Source organism: Heteronotia binoei, chromosome 5 (genome assembly GCF_032191835.1).
Source record: "Heteronotia binoei isolate CCM8104 ecotype False Entrance Well chromosome 5, APGP_CSIRO_Hbin_v1, whole genome shotgun sequence".
Classification (NCBI taxonomy): domain Eukaryota; kingdom Metazoa; phylum Chordata; class Lepidosauria; order Squamata; family Gekkonidae; genus Heteronotia; species Heteronotia binoei.
Genome location: NC_083227.1, coordinates 82539116 through 82561294, shown reverse-complemented (window position 1 = coordinate 82561294; position 22179 = coordinate 82539116). Strand labels below are relative to the sequence as shown.

Sequence of the window (22179 nt, the reverse complement as noted above, 5' to 3'; positions counted from 1 at the left end):
AAAACATTGTGAAAGCAATGTCACCCCAGAGTCGGAAATGACTGGTGCTTGCACAGGGGACCTTTCCTTTCCTATCCTGCTTTTACAACTGATCTCCAGCTGGTAGAAATCAGATTCCCTGGAGAAAATGGCTGCTTCAAAGGGTGGACTCGATGGCATTCTACCATACTGAGGCCCTTCCCCTCCCCAAACCCCGCCCTTTTCCAGATCCACCCCCAAAGTCTCCAGGTATTTTCCAACACAGACCTGGCAACCCTATCATTGTGAGTTGTTTTCACTTGTGCTCTGTCTGTTCAACCACTTAATTGCTCCAAGCTCCTCAGTAAACAAAGGAACATTCCGGGTTCTGCAGTTTAGGCTGCAGCAACAACCTAGGCTTTTTATTCATTTATACACTCTGTGCGAAAGGACATAGGAGAACTCTAAGGTGATACACAATTATCTCTAGAAAGAGCATTCTTTGTAATTAGTAGGCCCATACTCTGTTAGCAAAATCAGAATTTCTTTTCTCTCAGTTCTGCCGGTTCAAGACCACTGTGATCCTATAAACAGGCAGACATTCCATTCCATCTTAGTGTACTGAAGAAGAAGAAGGTCTAATACTATCTTTAAGTCAGGGGTGGGGAATCTTTTTTCTGCCAAGGGCCATTTGGATATTTATAACATCATTTGAGGGCCATACAAAATTATCAACTTAAAAAACAGTGCTCTACCGAGGGAGAATGATTCAGGCCAGCAAAATTAATGTAAATAATTGTTTTTCTATTTGAAATCATGTGAGGAAAGTCTAATTTGGCACACACACACGCAAATGCCTAGGTCAAGGGGTTTTTTGTAGAAACTCATTAGCATATTAGACCACATCCCCTAATATTAGCATATTAGGCCACACACTCATTAGCATATGAGGTCACACCATCTGGGATAATCAAGTGCAAAGTGAACTGGTGGTAGCTGGCTCCCACCCCTGCCACCCCTCCCTTCATGTGGAAACTGCAGCTCCTCCCAGCAGACCTCCACAGAGAGAGAGGGGGGGGGGGGAGAAGGAAGGAAGGAAAGGAGAAAGGGAAAGAAAGAAATGGGGAGAAGAAAGGGAAATGAATAAAAAAGGGAGAAAGGAGAAGAAAGGGATATAAAGAAATGGGGAAGAAATGGAAAGAAAGGGAAATAAAGGGGAGAAGAAAGAAAGAAAGAAAGAAAGAAAGAAAGAAAGAAAGAAAGAAAGAAAGAAAGAAAGGAAGGAAGGAAGGAAGGAAGGAAGGAAGGAAGGAAGGAAGGAAGGAAGGAAGGAAGGAAGGAAGGAAGAAGAAAGAAAGAAAGAAAGAAAGAAAGAAAGAAAGAAAGAAAGAAAGAAAGAAAGAAAGAAAGAAAGAAAGAAAGAAAGAAAGAAAGAAAGAAAGAAAGAAAGAAAGAAAGAAAGAAAGAAAGAAAGAAAGAAAGAAAGAAAAGGGGGAAGAAAAGGTAATAAATGAAAATAAAGAAAAGGGGAGAAGAAATGAGAATAAAGGGAAACAAAGAAATCAGGAAAGAAAGGGAAATAAAGAAGTGAGGGGGAAACTTACCTGAACTGTGACAGTGACTTTTCCAGGCCCTGCAGCAATCCTAGCCAGTCAGCCAGGCTCCGGGGAGGCTGCCGCACAGTGCAGCTGGGCCCCACAATCCCTGCTGGTCAGCCGGGCCCCAGGGAGGCCGCTGCACAGTATGGCTGGACCCTATGATCCTCGCCAGCCAGCCAGGCCCCAGGGAGGCCGCCACATGGCTCGGCTCAGTAATCCCCAAGGGCCAGACCAAGTGATCTCAAGGGCCGTAAACAGCCCTCGGGACAGAGGTTCCCCACCCCTGCTTTAAGTAGTGCAAAAGAATCATACTTCTGCAGTTTATTAATCAATGGTTGTGTGTATGCACTCAATATTGCTATAAGCAAATCCAATAGCTAGAGAACTAGCACTCACATTAGCATTATTTATTTAGTACGTTCACCCTTCCGCCAAGGAGATCTAGACAAATATATCAGTCTCTCCTCTTCAATAACCTTCATAATAGCCTTGTGAACTCTGTGTGGGTGTGGGTGTGTGTGAGAGAGAGAGAGATGCCCAAGGACACCCAGCAAATATGTCCACTGTTATAAAAAAAAGTCTCTACAGAGATGGCTCCTTTTCTCCTACCAAACAGAATCATTCCAATACTCTCAGGCTAGATTTACCTGGAGCTCGTGACAGATTCATCTGTGCACTTCCTTAGCTGGTATACATTTGTTCCTTTACTTATTTCCATGTCTATCTTATAAAGAGAAGTCTGTAAAAATCAGATAGTAGTGGGAGAAAATGGAAAAGTTAGCATACCAGAGTTACCACTAATCTACCTACAGTAAAGACTTTCTGTTCTCAGTTTAACATTCTTGTCTTGTCATAAACTGTTACAAACCCACGAATTCAGATTTGGGCAATTCAAGACACAGCTTTCTACATTATAGAGAAATCATGAAATACTAAGAACTGAGAACATTTTGTGTTCAAGTATTTATTAGTTTACATTCATAATTTTTAGAAGATGAATTGGTTTTTATACTCAACTTTTCTCTACCCTAAGGTGTCTCACAGTGGCTTACAATCACCTTCCCTTTCTCTTTCCCCAAGCAGGCATTATATGTGAGGTAGGTGTGGCTGAGAGAGTTCTGATTGGCCCAAAGTCACCCAGCAGGCTTCATATGGAGGAATAGGGAATCAAACCCAGATTTCCAGATTAGAGTCCACAGCTCTTAAACACTACATTATGCTGGCTAGAAGATTTATATACCACTGAATCCAACATTTACCTGCCCATGGTACAAAACCTGTATGAGATTACAAGATAGATGATAGAGGATATGGAGAGAGCTTAATATGAAATTTTTTACTTCCCTGTTATTGTTGCCAATTTAAACAAAAAACAATAAATGTAATAAGCACATCATTTCCTTCCAAAGTTTAAAACATCTCAGTCATGCACACAGCAAGTTGGTATTTTAGTGTTTAAAAAGCCAGAAAATAACTTTGGATACAGAATGCAAACTAAATAAAATAAATAGACATTAGACAGACATAATGCTGCAGAAAAGAAAGTTGCTTAACAAAACTGCCCATACATCAGCAACTGAAGAAACAGGAATTAACACACTAGCTGGTGCCCCAGGGAGCACATTCAGCACAAAGACATTACAGAAGGCGCGTCTATGAAGACCAGACTACTTGACAGATGCCAAAAAATGTGTCCCATTCTTCAAAAGTCCCAGCCATATAAAAGGAAATTAACTGATCACAACTGTGGATATCTCAGCTCTAAGCAAGAGTTTTCCAAAGAAAGTAATTTACTACAAATGACTTCTCAAAGTAGTTGCTGTTTTCTAAACCACAGAAAGTTTTCTGCCACCTGTAAACTGAAAACGACAACACACTAAATCAAAATATCCTGCCCCAAGAGAAGATGTGATGGCTTAGCACCTCTGCAGCAGTCTAAGTACCCAACTAACTTGATTTGGGAGTGTGCACATAAAGTCTCAACCCCAAAGCAGTCAAACCAAAAATTTAGAATTTCCCAGTTGTAATGTAGAAAGCAGCATTATTTTTTCCCCAAAGCAAGAAAATTCTCTGCTTTAGCTGTGATCAGAATACCACTCCTGAAGAATAACTTTGGTCACAAACATTCCAAAGCAGCTATGGCCTGAACACAGGGTTGACAGCTCCAGTTTGGGAAATCCCTGGAGATCTGGCAGCAGAGCCTAGGAGGGCAGAATTTAGAGAAGAGAGGGAGCTCAGCAGGGAGGCAGTGCCATGGAGTCCACCCTCCACAGCTGCCATTTCTTACAAGGGAACTGATCTTGTGGGATAGGGCAGGGTATAAATAAAAACATTAAATTAAGTTAAATCTATATCATCTGGAGATCTGTCATAATTTCTGGAGAATGTCAACCACGACATGGAGGTTCAGATACTAATACTGCTGCAGTAGCCATGTGGGTCTAAATCAAAACTCCTAAATAAAGTTGCTAAATACCTTTTTTAAAAAGTAAATATTTGTTTTAAAAGCGGGGGGGGGGGGGTGCAGAAAAAGAAACTTCATGCAGCTCTGATCATGGGAACCACTTACTTTGTCTACTAGCCATCATGTTTGTACTGCCTGTTTAGAAGTAGATATTTAAAGAGCCATGTGCAGGAAGGGGGGGGGGGCAGAAAAAAGAAACTTCCATGAAGAACTACTAGGGGTCCCAATCCTCCCGCTCTAGCGGGGGACCCCAGGTTTCCGAGCCTCTTCCCCCGCCCCCCCCAAAAACGGAAGCGGGGGGGAGAAGCGGCGTCCTCCTGCTGCTGCTGGCGGCGTCGGGGGCTGCCGGGGAGGCTCGCCGCTCAGTTCAGGTCCCCGGGCATTAGGGCTGATGCCAGGCTCCTCCTCCCCCGACGGCTTCTCTTCCCCCTGGGCCCGGGCTGGAGAGGCGGCAGCAGCAGCAGGAGGCGCTCTTGCTCCGAAGCCTCTGCCCTTCTGGAAGAGGGAAAACAGCAGCGGGGGGCTGAGACTCTTGACCGGCTCGTCCTCTCGGTTGCTGCCCTCCGGGGACGCGGAAAGGCGCATTTTCTTCTTGCAGGGCTACTGCGGGCCCGTCGGACAGCCGCTGTTTCCCCCACTTCTCTCGCCGCCCCCTTTCCCCTGCAAACATCTGTCCAGATGCAAGTTAATGCTCGGGGCCGGGAGCGCGCAGGAACAAACGGGCCAACTCACGAGGGGGTCTTTGCAAGCCGCCGCCCCTTCCATTTCCTGGCCCAAAAGAGAAATCCCACTTGCATTCACACCGGGAGGCAGCCGTTCCTTCCCTCCTTTGGGAAAGGCTTTCCAGCAAGAGATTGCCCGCTAAGCAAAAGAAACTCCAAAGTTCCAACCAGGGCGCGAACTAGCAAAAAGAGATTTGCCCGGGCAGGAAGCGCAGGGAAGGAACACCTACTTTTTCTTATGGGCGCTTTCGACGTGCGGGCTGTTGGGAGCTGTAGTTCTTCGGGGCTGGAGGAAAAGTGAAAGTGGGCTTTGGGGCGGGTTTTTGAAGCTGCAGCGCTGCTTTAGGGGAAAAGGGCTTGCTGAAAGTTGCCTCGGATCCCACGGGCGTTGAGAACTGGTAACGTAAAAGGTTAATACGCAAATTAAGGGCCGTTTCCCCCCTCCCCCCTAGCTCCACCCCAGTGTCTCCTGGCTCCACCCCCAAAGTCTCCTGGCTCCACCCCCAAAGTCCCCAGATATTTCTGGGGTTGGACTTGGGAACCCTAAGAACTACAGCTGCTCTTTTGGGAAGAGTATATTAAGTGACCATTTTAAAAAAAAAGGTTGTTCTGTTTTTTTTTAACACCCAGTTAAAGCAAAATATTCTCTTCCACCCCACCCCAGCTTTAAACTCACATCCCTAAGGTTATGAGACTAACATGCTGTCCACCAGGTCACAGAGGCTTTTATGAATAAACTTGCCCATGTACTGCAAGCGAACTGGTCCTCACATATGGTTTTTTTCTAGAGAACCTCATTCTTTGTTGCGTTGCTTGACACTGCATTGTTACACAATCAATACTTTTTAAAAAAAAAAATAGTCTTTTTTCTGTCAGCACTTTTCCTAGTGAAAGACCTGGGTATGGGTGTGTAATGGGCAATTACTGGCACAGTTTGGTTCATAGATCTCCTGAGGCATGCTCTGCGTCTTAGAAATACGACTCCGTGCACACAATCAATACAGACCGTGCAACTTCTTTATACAGCAATCCTACAGGAATTGCTGGCCTTGCCATAATACATTCGTAATCTCTGCACTGTAATAAGTATTTCTTATTTTTTTAAAATGATGGATTTGACCTGCAGGAGGGAGGGGAAGAGTTAAGTGTGGAAAGCACAAGCATGCTGCTCTGTGACAACACAAAAACAATGGTGGCATGACAGTAAGGTAAGCTTGAATCCTGGAATTCCACACTTTGAAAATGTAAGTTAAGGACTGAGGCAAGTAAAATTTCATGAAAATCCCAGATTCATAAAATGTGGGGTGAGAGAGAGAATCCTGAGGGAGGCACACAGGATCTTGTGAGGAACTATTCAGGTCCTTTGAATGCTTGAGGTTGCTGATAGCGGGGCAAGCGCTTATGTGGAAACGGTCTCAGTCACAGTATTCAAGGGACTGGATAGTAAACAGGGCTGGCAAGCACCTCAGCCATGAATGACTGCATTAGGAACTTTGGCACAAATTACTGACTCCTGGCATCAGTTCTCCATTCATAAAAAAGTGAACTGCAATAGCACACCATGAGTTTAGCTACAGAGACAACCCATTCTTGGCAAGTTTATCCAATCTGGGCTGCCTACAATACTATCTAGGAGTGACCACTGCAATACTATCTAGGGATGTGTGAATGTAGCCAAAATTCCTTCAGGATACTCCATAGGTAGGTATCCTTTAATTTTTGTCTCTACCATGTCCACCTTGGTTCAGTCCATTCTGTGAGCACTACTGTTGGTTTTCTCAAATCATCCTATAGTTTTATGTATTTAGTTGTTTTATTGCAGGGGTGGGGAACCTCCGTCCAGAGGGCCGTATGCAGCCCTCGAGGTCACTTGGTGTGGCCCTCGGGGATTACTGGACTGAACTGAGCCATGTGGCACTCTCCATGGGGCCTGGCTGGCCAGCAAGACTCATGGGGCCCAGCCACGCTGTGCAGCAGCCTCCCCAGGGCCAGGCAGGGATCACAGGGCCCAGATGTACTGTGCGACAGTCTCTCTGGGGCCTGGCAGGCCGGCCAGAATTGCTGCAGAGCCCGGAAAAGTTACCGTCACAGTTCAGTTTGCACTTGATTATCCCAGATGGTGTGGCCTAATATGCTACTGAGTTTCTGTTGGGCTTTTTCTACAAAAAAGTCCTGGAACTATGCATTTGACTAGGGCGGTGGGCCGTGTGTGTGTGTGTGCCAGATTAGGCTCTCCCCACATGACTTCAAATAGAAAAATAATTATTTGCATTAATTTTGCCAGCCTGAATCATTCTCCCTTGGCGGAGCACTGTTTTTTAAGTTTTTATGGCCTATGAATGATGTTATAAATATCCATATGGCCGTTGGCAGAAAAAAGGTTCCCCATCCCTGTTTTATTGTATGAAAACCACTATGGAAACATTTCAATTAAAAGAAGAGAAATCAACATTACGGATAAGTGAGAAAAGAAACAAATTTTATTCTATATGTCTTAACACCATACTGGTACACCAGCAGATGTGCCTTATCCCTAACTGCTTATTTGGTAGAGCAACATAATTTTCTTTTCTGTATTATAACATTCCACAGAACCTTGCCCTCTAAGGAGAGATTCTGCTTTCACTCTGGGGAGGAGGGTGGGAAACAAATTCCATTGAAAAGAATAGTTTCCCATGGTACCTTTTTTGCTTCAATTTAAAGATGGATCATGTCCCTGCTGCTGTTGATTAATTTCCAAATATGACAATATTTTAAAGGAACATTTTGTTCATTTTCTTGGCGGGGGATTTGAAAGTCTAATGTTACATCAAATATGCTTTTGTTAAGTGCTGTCAAACATGAACATAGCTTAAGGTCATAACAAACTTTTAAGTTAAATCACAGGCAGGCTGTGCAGCTCCAGCCCTCTTTGTGAGGCCTCCATGCCTGCTACAGAAGGCCAATTATGTTAGAACAAGATGTGAAAAACATTTTCTCCCCTAAAGCCATACTTGTTCATTGATTTGCTTCTGTTTGTACTCCAAAGTATGAATTCATGTCTACAATTCCTATATTCCCACCGCAAAAATGGCGCTTGATTAACATCGCCACCCCTTCCCCCAAATGATCACCACACTTCTGCAAGCTTATACTTCTGAAGCATGTTATGACCAAAGTTCAGGTACATATCAAAAGAAATCTAAAGATCAGCTGTTCATGAATATCTAAGGTACAGAGACCAGTGTCTTCCAAAGCTGCTTTGATATACTACTCAAAATATACACACCACCATTTGAAAATTCTATTTCTTTTATAACACCATTGAACCTAAAAACCAGTGTTCAAGTTCCAGGTTATTATTCAGACACATGCCCTCTGGGCTACTTTGGAGATCTGGAGAAACCAGGTGGGAGCTGTGGATCTTTTGGAATTACAACTCATCTCTAGATTACAGAGACAAGAACCCTTATGCAAAATGGATGCTTTGGCATTGTACTCCACTGAGTCCTTGAGGCTCTGTCCCAATATCTCCAGGAGTTTCCCAACCTGGTCCTGACAAGCTTAACCTTCACATCCCCTGCTGGTAACCAGAGGGACATGGCAACCCTCCTACAAGGTGCTTCAGCTTATCTATTAAGTGAGAAAATTAGCTGCCCTCTCTCAAATTTGTAATCACTGGACACATGCTAGTGAATGCATGCTTAATGATGTAAAAATTGCATTCCTGCAGTTTTGGCCATGAAAACCTAGACTGTTAATTGAACTCGTGTTCACAATGATTACTAACCACTGCTTACCTGTTGAAAATTTCTAGTCATAAACTGCTAGCATAAAATCCAGGTTTCCAGAGTAGGATTCATGATAGGCTCATAGTACAGCATGGTTAAACAAGTCTAGATGTAGTCAGCTCCCAGATGGGAAACCTCCTAGAAATCCTCTGCAGCTGCCTTGAGTTCCATCATGGTCAAAGAACAGGCTATAAATGTAATACTGTACATGAATAACATTAAACACTCCTTTGTCAAATGGCAAGGAATAAGGCCGACAGAGAATATTGTCAAGCCGACAGAGAATATTATACATTGCTTTGGGAGCCACTCTGGTTGGAAAGCAAGCTATAGGTTAATAATTGTACATATATACCAATGTCAGACTAGCATCTGGGAATGTCAGACTAGCATCTGGGAGACCCAGGTTTGAATCCCTACAGAATCCTGCTGGTTGACTGTGGGCCAATCATTCACTGTAAGCCTAAACCTCTTCACAGGGTTGTTGTGAGGAGAATGTAAGCATTTTGGATCCCCACTGGGGAGACAGACAGGGTACAAATGAAGTAAATAATCACCCCTTCATCAGTAGAAGAGAAGTTCTTAAGCTCTTCAGCAAGTTTGCTAACATGTCCATACTCTCCAATCCCTTTTCAAATTTGGGTGTTTTTTAAAAAGGGAGGATCGGGGATCCTGTTAAATTCTTCTTTCATTGACCTACCAACACTAAGTTCAAGAACCAATAAAATGCCCCCCCCCTTCTATTTTTAAGATGGTTCCAACAGTCTGAAATCCATTTAATAATTGAATTACTTAGGACAATATATGGTTTCAGTATAAGTCTGTCTTAACAGTACACTATGTCATAAGAATGCAAAAATCATAAATGCTATGTGCAACACTATGCTAAGCATTATTTTGTATGTGCAATAAAAAGAATGTACTTCTCAATACCTTTTACATCTATAACAGAAAACTGTTCTATCAGCAAAAACGATGTGGAGGAAGCTGGAAGACTACTGTTCTACCAACTCCATCTTTAATACACTGTGTTCTCAGTCCTCAACACAACTTCATGCCTACTGATCAGATCTACAGTATCAAGTGATTATTTTTAGTTTTAGGTGGCAAACAGCTGCTCTATTCATCCTGAATACTGCTCTCCTTCCTCACACAGGTTGCAGATATTACAGTTAGATTCCATCCATTCTCAGTGTGACCATACATCACTACTGGCAAAGAGTGTGATCACAAGAACTTGAAGCTGGTGGAGGGCATGCAAGAATGCAGCAGCTTGTGTTCTCGTTAAGAGCACTGGAGCCTCTAAAATCAATCCAAGGAGGGAGAGAAAAGGTAATGGCAAGTGTGGGGAATAATTACTTCAGAATCATCAAGTATTGGGGAGAAAAAAAAAAAAAACCTCACTAGCTACCTTTATTTTTATTTGAAGTCTTGGATCAGGCAACTATCCTAAATTTCTTCCTTAAAGTCAATATTCGACAAATATTACCCTTGTGCAGTAAATGAACACTCCTGAGGCACGAGACATCACCCCACAGTCAATTAACTCCCCACTGAAACAGAAGATACTTATGAGCACTGTGGCTTAAGACCCCTTGTGGCAAACCAGTCCTGCTGACCCATGAGTTCCATACAATTTGGCCTTCTAGGCACCAGTGGCCACCTGAGTCTCTGCCCAGTGAACCACTGCTTTCTTGGACCACTTGACCCTCAGAGGGCTTCTATCTCACTTATAGTACCTCTGTCCTGACCAGGATAGCCCAAGCCAGTCCGATCTCATCAGATCTCAGAAACTATGCAGGATTGCCCCTGGTTAATATTTGGATGGGACACCACCAAGGAATACCAGGGTTGCAATGCAGAAGCGGGTAAAGGCAAACCACCTTGGAATGCCTCATCTTGAAAACCCCACAGAGTTGCCATAAGCTGAATGTGACTTGATAGCCTATATATATCTGTGTGTGTGTGTGTGTGTGTGTATGTACATGTATATATAGTACTGCTGTTGTCAACTGGCCATTTTAGGAATTACCTGCCAAGAGGGTTAGTGCTCCCAGCTTGCCTTCCCTTCAACACAGAAGTTACAGAATTCTAAAAGCCCCAAATTACCTTGGAGTCTTTGTCTGGGCAGCCAGCCCTTTGTCTACTCCATGTGACAATGTCAGTCACGAAGGTGGAGCTCAGGCATGAGAGCTCCTTCTCCAGATGGAATTAGCCAAGATGGACCTTTCTCCATCCATGCCAAGGGATTTTAATCCTCTGTTTTCCCACCCTTCTATGGATCAACAAATCCTTTCCTGAGTTCTCCATGAAGAGAAATTCTAGCCCTTTGCACCCCCACACCATTATGTCCCTCGTAGGTGTCAGTTTCCCACTAAGGGCTGACTATTTCATAGCCACCAGCCAGGATGGCGATTAGCTTTGATGTGTGGTACATGCTACGGCTTGGGAGCAATTGATTCCCCTTTTCTGCCTGTCTTCAACTATGAGAGAGAAACACTTTTGAAACTCAATTTTGAAGGTATTTAGCAAACCCAAAGATCCAAACAAAATACATTTATCGACGCCCCTTAATTTCAGTAGGACTCAAGTTGACAATTTTCTTTGCATCATTTCTTGGATGCAAACATTACAATAAAAAGAACGCTGATGTTCTTTTACCTTTCTTCATTCATGTACTGGTATCCATTGTACAATTTTGGCCCAGCAGCTGCATCACTAATGCATTTTCAAAAATTTAGTATGGAAGTCCATGAAAACTGCTCAGAGACACCTCAACTGAAAGAGGACACCATCTGAGTGTTAGAAGTCACCCCCTGAAAAGCCTTCTGAAACAGAACAAGCTAAATAGTGGTCCATTTCAGCACTCTTAGTGCAGATGAGGAGGCAATGAGGTAAAGGGCAATAGTTTAACTATTTAAAAATCTCAGGCACTTAAGAAACTTCTGATGTGAATTTTAACAAATAATCTATTTTTTTCAAAAAGAACAAAAGTTACAAAGCTTCCATTAAATTCTAAACTCTAGAAACAGGCTCATAAAGTCAGAAAATATTCATCTGATAGGGAGGCAGCCTAATAAAATTTTTATGAATCTTTTACAATTGCCCTGTCAAGGGGCTAAGCACTCAGGCACCTCTTGCCCTTCTAAAAATCAGCGCACTCAAAAATCTTGCCTGACAAGATCCAAAAGTGGGAACAACAAGGTTGCAACTGGAATTCACTTTCTCTCACACAAAGCCAACACAACATATGTTCCTTTGCTGTTTGCAGTGTACCATGGAGAAGTTCCTTCAGACCACTGGCCACCCTTTTCTTCACTGTTTAAAAGTAGTAATGGGAGATTCTCAATATTATTACTTGTCCCAGCACTGTTTCCTTACTTCACCCACTAAGCATTCTCACCCAGGGTGTTTTTTGTAGCAAGAACTCCTTCGCATATTAGGCCACACACCCCTGATGTAGCCAATACTCCAAGAGCTTGCAAAGCTCTTAGTACAGGGCCAACTGTAAACTCCAGGAGAATTGGCTACACCAGGGGGGGTGTACCCTAATATGCAAAGCAGTTCCTACTACAAAAAAAAAACAAACGCCCTGTTCTCACCTATTAGAAATGCGACCTTGGCTTCACTTGCTCATATTCTGTTTATATACTGTGTAGAAATAACAAAATATTGCCATGTTTGATTTTGCTATGTAGGCCACCTTCTAAGTCAGGGGGGGGGGGCAAACTGTGGCTCGGGAGTCACATGTGACTCTTTCACACATATTGTGTGGCTCCCGAAGCCCCTACCCCCGATCAGAAGGCATTTGTCTCTCTAAATCATTTCTCCAAGCCAAGCCAGCTGGCAGCTTAGAAAATGCATTTAAAGTTAAAGTTGCTTTCTTTCCATCTTCCTCTCCCCATATATTTCCTTCCTTTCTTCCATCCTTCTTCCTGCTCTCAAACAGCTGAAGTTCAGGTCTTGCGGCTCTCAAACAGCTGATGTTTATTCTATGTGGCTCTTATGTTAAGCAAGCTTGACCACCCCTGTTCTAAGTTTTCGAGAGAGCTGGCCATTGTTGGTGGACGGTAGGGTCCTAATGAATGGACTTTGTGGCACAAAAGTAGACACAGACCATCACTTCACTAGCTGCCATACAGTCAGATCAAAACCCACATAATGAGAAAGGATTTAACATTTGAGTACCCACATAATGAGAAAGGATTTAACATTTGCAATATTATTTAACCAAGTTAGTTTTATCATATGAAGTTGTTTCCAAATTGTTTTAATTGCTCTGGTGAGCTACTTTTGTCTTCTGCTGATAAGAAAGGCATACATGCTTATTTTGTTCGTTAAGAGCCATTTGGAGCTTTCTGGAAAAAGTTGCCATAAGATTCCTAACCACAGGAGTAGCTTCCAAGACAGCAGGGAAATTGAACTAATGCTGTTTCAGAACTTGTATAGCGTGGACTTCCGAGGTTGGAAAATGGCCAGCTGAGTTGCTTTCCCTAACGGGGGCAGGCTGACACTTTTGTTCAGGGTAGTAAAAGGCAAATTAATGCCTTCTGCCTACATTTCTCATCTAGAGAATTGTCTAAGATATGCACAGATACTTTGTGGAGACTTACCTTGGCTGAAAGGGAGTCCCGGGGAGGGGGGGCCCTCCTTTGAGGGATCTCCAGAGAGAAGTTGCATATTCATCGTCTGCAGAAGTTTCCAGAATCATCAATTTGGCATAAGCTCAACAGGATCCAAATTTTTACAATTTTAAACATCTAATCAACAAAGGACTGGTGTTGATTTGGATAAACTACGGGAAAAAGGTACTGATTGCTATCTCTTCATTCCGGGACTAATTGAAGTTAAACAAAACAAAGTAAAACGTGGGAGTTGGAAATACTAAAAGCCTGAAAGGAGAAAAAGATAAGGGGCTAAATTTGAATTTTGTAAACTTAAAAGACAGTGTTAAAAGAAGAAAGGAATTTATTGTTTAGTCTATCTGTGGTTGAGGAGGCAGCTCCATCGTTACAGATCTGCAGCGTTCACAGTCAACACAGGAAATACGTCAGATATCGTGAGATTTCTCTACCAGTGAAACGAGATTTGAAGGCAAGAAAAGCAGGAAGTATTGGAGGAAGAAGAAGGAAGTCAACGAAGTAAACAGCCTACTCTAGGATTATAATACCAGAGAGAAACATCATTGGCCATTGTTGTTGGGAGGACTAAGTTTTAACTTAGTTTTTAAAGTGACTGGAACATTAAAAATTGGTGGAGTTAACAGATTTGGCAATTAAAAATTACTACTGTTGGATAGTAGATAAGAAGACTTGAACTGGTAAAAGGGAAAAAAGATTTTTTTTTTAAAGTGAAGCAAAAGTTGCGACCGCCATTTTGGGAGAAATAAAAGCTTTAAACATTAATATCTGAGCCTGAGCTCAGAGGACAGCAAAATTGGGTGCATTGGAAAGGGCAAGCTTCACTTTATCAAACCTGATGGTTCAAATTTAATTTAGTGAGATCAAAATTTTTGATCTTTTTTTACGTCAGACCCAAAACAAACTCGTGCTAGGTCTGCTTCAATAGAGAAAATGCAAGCCCAATTAGATGCAATGGAAGCTAGGATAATGAAGGGGGTGAAATAAATGATAACTGCCTTTAAAAAAGAAATAAGAAAGGATATTGAGGACTCAAAAAAAAGAACTAAAAAAAGAAATAGAGAATCTCAGAAATGACACTGTGGTAATAACAAAGAAAGTACAAGAAGTGGAAGAGAGAATGAAAACACATGACTCCACCTTGTTAAAATTACAAGAAAAAGTGACAATTCATGACTGCAAACTGATGGAAATGCAGATCTGTGAGAGGTGTACCTGAAGGTGAAGAATCAGACCTGAAAGAATACTTAATAAAAATAATTGCAGAATTTTAGGAGGAAGATCCTGAGGGAATAGAAATATGTATGACTATATGTATAGAGTAAATTCACTCTATGCAAAAAAGAACAATCTGCCAAGAGATGTAGTCATAAGATTTATGACAAAAGAAATGGTGGGAAAGATCATGAATAAAAGCTTTGAAAAGTCATTTATAGTGGGAGGCAGTAGAGTAAGAATTATGAAAGAACTGCCAAGACAAGTGCTAACTGATAGAAAGGCATATAAAAATTGACAGAAAAATTACGTGACAATGGAATGAGGTACAGATGGATAATACCTGAAGGTTTGAGCTTTGAACTTTAAGGGAAAAGGATTACAATCACAAATACACAGGAATTGCGTAGATTTTATGAAGAAAATAAAGAATTTGCACCATATTGGATTACAAATTGATATCTTGGAATGTAAATGGACTAAATTCACCACACACAAAAAAGGCAACGTTTCATTGGATAAAAAACCCAAAATCGTAATATAGTATGTTACAATAAGTGCATATTAGACAAAAGGATTATAAATTTCTGTGGAATAAACAATTGGGACTAGAATTTTTACACTGGCTGAACAGAAGAAGAGATGAGTAGTCTTTTATATTAAACAAGAATTAGACCCAAAATTGGTATTTAAAGATAAAGATGGAAGGTATATAGCGGTAGAAATTACTTTGAATGCCAAAAAAACGTTGTTGGGACTTTATGCTCCAAATGGTGCTAAAGACATTTTCTTTAAAAATATTACACAACATCTTGATGAAGTGACCTATGAGCAAATTTTATTGATGGAGGACTTTAACAGAACAATTCAGAACACGATAGATAATCTGGGAAGAAAAAAAATGATAAAGAAGGGAAATTGCCAAAGTCTTTTTTTGAATTGGTTAAACAGGAGAGTTTGGAAGATATATGGAGGATGTTTAATCCTGAAGTACGGGACTATACCTTCTTTTCAGCTAGACATAGCTCTTTCTCTAGAATTGACATGTTGTGGGGTACTAAAGATTTGGGACTTATAACAAAGAAAAAAGAGATATTACCTAAAATAGGAGCTGATCATAACCCGATAATGTGAATTACAAAACTGTCGAAAAAATCAAGAAGATGGAGATTAAATGAAGATTTTCTACAAAATAAAGAAATAGTGACATCTCTAGAAAATGAAACCAAAGTGTACTTCCAAGTAAATGACAGAGAAGATATAGAATTTCAGATGGTATGGGATGCCTACAAGGCAGTAATGAGAGGATTACTAATAACATTGAATAATAAAGACAAGAGAGCAAAAGATAAACAGATGTTGGACATTCAAAATGAAATTAAGAAAAAAGAAGGTGAATTAAGGAAAAGGCCAGGGAAAAAGAAAATTATAAGGGAGATTACAATACTGCAAGCACAAATGAGACATCTGTTAAATAAAGAATTGGAATGGAATTTGAAGAAATTAAAACAGAAATCTTTCGAGGGAGCGAATAAACCTGGAAAATATTTGGCCTGGCAATTGAAGAAAAAGAAAGTAAAATTATTAATAAAATTGTGGCTGATGGAAAAAAGATGGTAGATCAAGAAGGAATAAAGAGAGAATTTTTTAAATATTGTGCTAAACTATTTAAAGGTGTTAAAATTAAAGAAGGAAAAGATGGAAGCATATTTGCAGAAGATTAAAATAGCACCCTTAACTGATTATATGGAAAAAGTTTTGAATGAGCCAATTGAAAAAATATAAATCGAAGTAGCGATTAATGCAATGAAAACTGGAAAGGCATCTGGACCAGATGGATTTACGGCAATTTTTAAAAAAACATTTAAACAATGATTATAAGATATACACAAGAATCTTAGCAGAATGGCTTAAACAATATGTAATAAACTTTATAAAGGAAGACCAAGCGGGTTTTCCCCTTAAAAGGCAAATAAGAGACAATATTAGAACTGTTGTAAATATTGTAGAATACTATGAGAGACATTCAGAGAAGGAAGTTGCATTATTCTTTGTGGACGCAGAGAAAGCTTTTGATAATTTGAATTGGGACTTTATGTTTGCAGTAATGGAGAAAATAAAGTTGGGGGGAAACTTTATAAGAATGATAAAAGCAATTTATACTGAACAACGTGCAAGGTTATGTATAAATGCAGATCTTACAGAAGAAATGACAATCAGCAAAGGTACAAGGCAAGGTTGTCCGCTTTCACCATTGTTGTTTATAATGACTCTTGAAATCTTATTGCTGCAAATACAAGATGATGAAGAAATTGAAGGAACGAGAATTAAAGGATTTTCCTATAAATATAGAGCATTTGCAGATGATATAATGTTTATAAATGAAAATCCTGTGCAAGTAACACCTTTGTTGTTAGCCAAAATACAAGATTTTGGAGAATTGGCGGGACTTTATGTTAATAAAGAAAAGTAAAAAATTTTGTGTAAAAATGTGCAAGTAAGTAAACAAAAGGAATTACAGAGATTAACGGGATGTGAAGTTACCCCTAAAGTAAAATATTTGGGCGTGGAAATAACAATGAAGAATATTGATCTGTTTAAAAACAATTATGAAAAGTTATGACGTAAAATGGTGAAGATATGATAAAATGGAACAACCTTAATTTATCATTGCTTGGTAGAATAGCTGCAATTAAGATGAACATTTTGCAGAGAATAATGTATTTGTTTCAAACTTTTCTGATTGTGAAAAACAGTAAACAATCTAATAAATGGCAGAGAAAGATTTCAGAATTTGTATGGGCTGGGAAAAAACCAAGGATTAAAATGAAAGTTTTAACAGATGCTAAAGAAAGAGGAGGATTTCAACTACCAGATTTAAGATTATATCATGAAACAGTTTGTCTAGTGTGGATAAAAGATTGGGTGATGTTGTTGAATAAAAAACTTTTAACGTTGGAAGGTCATGGAAATAAATTCGGCTGGCACGCTTATATGTACTATGGAAAGAAAAAGTTGGATGGGTTTTTTTCTCACCATTATATAAGAAATAATCTACTAAATATTTGGATGAAGTACAAGAAATATGGCGATGAGAGAAAACCACTATGGATAGTGCCAGCAGAAGTAATAAGAATAACAGCTGAGACAGGAGAGGATGAATAAGATGCCAGATAGATGTTGGAAATGTAAAAAACATGAAGGTTCTTTCTACCATATGTGGTGGACTTGTGAAAGAGCGAAAAAGTATTGGCAGATGATTCAACAAGAGATTTCTAAGATCTTGGGTTACGAATTTAACAAAGTTGCAGAGACTTTTCTGTTGGGATTACAAATGGAAAAATTTCCAAAAGAAGATAGAATTTCAATCTGGTACTTGCTCTCAGCTGCTAGAGAAATGGGATTGGATTGTAAAAGTTATGACATGAAGTGAAATAGACAAGTTAACAAGAACCTTAAGAGACTATGATTTAGAAGTATTTAAGATGGAGTGAAAAAAGTTTAGAAGATACGTAGAAAAAGAGTGGAAAATAAAAGGACATTGGACAACTTTTGCTAATGACTAAATATAAGAGGGATATTAATTTTGGTTCTTATTAATTAAGGGTACCTTTAATATTATGATTTTAAGTATATAACACCAACGGGGGTCAAGTAACGGGGGGAGGGGTGGGTAGAAAGTAATATATGGGATAGATTAAAAAAAGTAATTATTAATGATGTAAGAAATTGAAATTTATTACCATATGTTACTAATAAAATTGTTTGAAACAAAAGAACTTGTATAGCGTGCATTTCACATACTCAGTCAAGACAAGACAAGACAAGACAAGACAGAAAGAAAGAAAGAAAGACAGAAAGAAAGACAGACAGACAGAAAGAAAGAAAGACAGAAAGAAAGACAGAAAGAAAGAAAGAAAGAAAGAAAGAAAGAAAGAAAGAAAGAAAGAAAGAAAGAAAGAAAGAAAGAAAGAAAGAAAGAAAGAAAGAAAGAAAGAAAGAAAGAAAGAAAGAAAGAAAGAAAGAAAGAAAGAGAAAACATCGTAAGTCCCATGTACACTTTCTCTGCTATGCAAAGTTTGCCCTTGGTACCACTGACCTGTCAAGGAAATGAACAGCATAAAACAATAATATAAGAAATAGCTCTCTAATTAATGTTAATCACAGTTATAAATTATCTAAGTACATTAAAATCAAAGAGTAGTATGCCATTTACTTCAGTGGGAGGTATACTAATCCCAGTGTCACCCAAAAGTATATTGAACGATGGGCAATATAAGTAAGATATTAGTGCTAGCAAAGAGATCATAATTGGACAACTTTAAGAAATTTCTGTTAAAAACAAAATGCAGTACACTGTTAGCAGTGCTTTAAAAGTTAGACTAAATAGATTATGTAATAGATACTTAAAGCATGCAATAATATTTTGAAAACACTAACAACTGAGAACCCACAGAATGACCAAGTACTAAATTGGGTGAGATTATCCTCCTGTCAAACTCATCTCCCTCGACCAGTATACATGCATGTATACTATGGTATCAAGCCAAGAGAGACTACTGAGATTGTTCCATTCCATCTAGACATAGAAAATTACTTCCAAAATCAGTCTCCAGTCTCATTTTGAGTGATCCATCTAATCAGGCTTCCATCATTTGCCATGAAAGTTTCTTCCAACTAACAAACAAACACCAAGTTCAATTTGCATACTTAATCTATAACTTTGAACATGCCCCCAAAGAGACCTTTCATAGGGCCATGTCTCTCTCTCACTTACCTCAGAAAAGCCCTACCCATCTGTGTGGCATTGGTTCAGCTGTTATGTACCATAACATGAACATTGCTCCTCATTCCTTGAAAGGAAGCAAAGATCCCTCCAGTGCAGAAGTGCAGCAGGGACAATTCTTAGCCGTTTGCTGACAAGGCAGATGCTTCTCATCAGCAAAGTCATGTTTGTATTAAACAACAGATATTTTTAACATATTGTGTTACACCATCCATCTCTATGAACTGCCCATCTTGTAAAATTCCTTTAATTATGTTATTTTCTCTCCACTATCTCCTATTATTCATGGTATTATTGTCTTTAGTTTCTGGCCTTAGCTATTAACATTGTTGCTGGGAGAGGTTGACTTAGATGGAGAGGTTGACTTATTGTTTAATAACTTGTCTCAGTTGCTTCAATGGGGACTGTTTCTTTCACATACATCCTCCCCCCAAAACATTCAGGGCACTGCTTTTGTCAAAGGAAAAAAAGACTGACTTTGAGTCAATGGCCAATCCTTGCCCTGACACTGCCACTTATTTCTTGGGAAGCGCAGTATATAACCTCTAAATCAGATGGATTAAATTTCAGGATAATGTTCTCAACAAGAATCAGAAGACCACTGCTAAAGTGCACCAGAAGGGTAAAATGCCTACCGACAAGATGAATGGTTTGTTTTTATTTTTATAGAGATTTTCTAAACTTCAGCTTTCACCCTGGCTCTCCCCTTCATCTCACTCTTTCCTCCTCCCTCCAAGCGCTACCTTCAAATGCCCATCTGTCAGTTTCATTTAATAGAAACCTATAATTCCTAGCTAATGGATGCACTTGGCTAAGGAAAGATAATCTCCTTGGGCTCGCTTCAGTTGTTTCATCCTTGTTATCATATTAATATTGATTAAATGCAAAGCGCAATGTTTAAGTGAGACTTCACACATTATTTAAGGGGGACAAAAGCATACAATGTTGGGCCTGCACACTAATCTACATGAGAAACAGTCCTCTTCGAAATGGTCACTGCTTTAAATTGGATTGTTCTTCCTACCACTGATGGTATGAAGCTTTTGTTGAATGGTTCTTTTAGGAGCTTAGGTGTCTTGCTGGATCCTGATCTCTGTTGGAGAAACAAGTGTCCATGACAGCAAAAAAGGCTTTTCTCCAGCTACATCTGTTTAGAGAGATGCCTCCCTGTTTGCAGACACTGATCTGTCTGATCCATACTTCAATGACCTTGAGGATAGATTACTGTAATGTGCTAGATTACTGTTGCATTCTCTACATAGGGCTACTATCCTTGAAGACAATCTGGAAACTGAAGCTGGTGCAAAATATGGCTGCTCATCCATTATCTGGAGCTAGCTGATGGAGCCATATTACTTCTACTCAGATGTCCTTTCACTGCCTGCTTGAAGTTGATGGGGCTCACCTTTAAAGCCCTTAATAACCTGAGGCCCACATACTTGCAATAAGACTGAATTTAATTTAGTAAGTATAGGTGAAACAGTCCTTTGAATCATTTAACTCAAATTTAAATTCCAGTGTAAAACAGGTTAATTTATTCTCAATTAAATCTGAAGATATAGTGTGCGCTGGTTTCTATCATGTGAAAAATTCACTAGTCACTGTTCACAAGTTTTTAATTAATGAAGTTAAATGGGAAAAAAAAGCTGGAAGCTGTGTTGGGGTTGCTGTTGTCAATGGTGGGAGAGGTTCCTTGGTGGCCCTAGGAATGACAGCAGGCCCAGTAATGGAGGCTGGGAGGTGCTCAGGGTCAGCGTGGGTTGCGATAATGGGTGAGAAGGGAGCCAATGGCAGCCCCAGCATCAGCAATGGCAATGAGAGGAGGAGAAGCTGTGGCAGGCTGAAGCCAGGAGCTGGGTTGTGCCTGCCCAAGTTGTAGCTGATGAGGAGGAGCCACTGTAGCCCCAAGGATGCAGTGGTGATTGGGGGGGGGGGAGGTAATGAAAACAGGGAGAGGAATTCCTCCCCCCCCAGCAAGTATCATGGGTTCCCACTTGTAAAGTGTAAATGTTAAAAAAATGTTTAAAGTACATAAAAATGACATGGGCATGGGGTAGGGATTGCTTCAATTATGACAAGAACTAATGGAAAGGAAAGGTCCCCTGTGCAAGCACCAGTCATTTCCGACTCTGGGGTGACATTGCTTTCACAACGTTTTCACAGCAGACTTTTTACAGGGTGATTTGCCATTGCCTTCCCCAGTCATCTACACTTTCCCCTCAGCAAGCTGGATACTCATTTTACCGACCTCAGAAGGATGGAAGGCTGAGTCAACCTCGAGCCAGCTACCTGAAAACCCAGCTTCCGCTGGGGATCGAACTCAGGTCATGAGCAGAGCTTAGGACTGCAGTACTGCAGCTTTAACACTCTGCGCCAGAGGGCTCTTAAAAAAAAAAAAGAGCCAATGACAAGTGCCTAAATATTCATGCAACCACATCCTATACTTTAGTTGCCAATTCGTTTCTAGGCACAATTCAGAATTCAGAGATATATTTTTTAATTAAAGCTTCTAATCCCTAAATTCTATATATGCATCTTTAGAGTACAATTTCTAGACGGGGGGGGGGGGGGGGAGACTAGTCTCCATTTGGGTGATTCCTCTGCTTGAAAAGCGATGCTATGTCTTAAGAAGGAGGGAGGTTAGACCATGGCTCCCCTGAGATGTCAAGAAGGCTAACCTAACCTTTGGAGATCCATATAAACAAGCAACTGAACATGGAAAGCATTGAACCAAGGGTCTGTTGTTTATCTAACCCCTGTACTGCAAGAGACATCAATCCCTGCCTTATTAAAGAACTGCATACACTAGCTCGGCATGCCTACTTAAACAGCTCTCTCATATTCACAGTTTCTCAGAGGTTGGAGGAAGTCCTAGAGGGGCCCGTTCCATAAATAAAATCCTTCTGCTTGGCGATAACTAAATTGTATTAAGACTGGCTCAGACAGCTCCAATTAGAATCTTTTGGTGGGGATGGACTAGAGAACTCTATACTAGATTGCTCACAGATACAGGCTTTCTTCTGCTC

At 40.3% G+C, this 22179-nt stretch overlaps 1 protein-coding gene across 1 annotated transcript in view; it reads right to left on the bottom strand.

The window, feature by feature from the left end:
• Positions 1–22179, bottom strand: part of EEFSEC (eukaryotic elongation factor, selenocysteine-tRNA specific) — a 267221-nt gene that overhangs the window by 41871 nt on the left and 203171 nt on the right. The window lies entirely within an intron of this gene.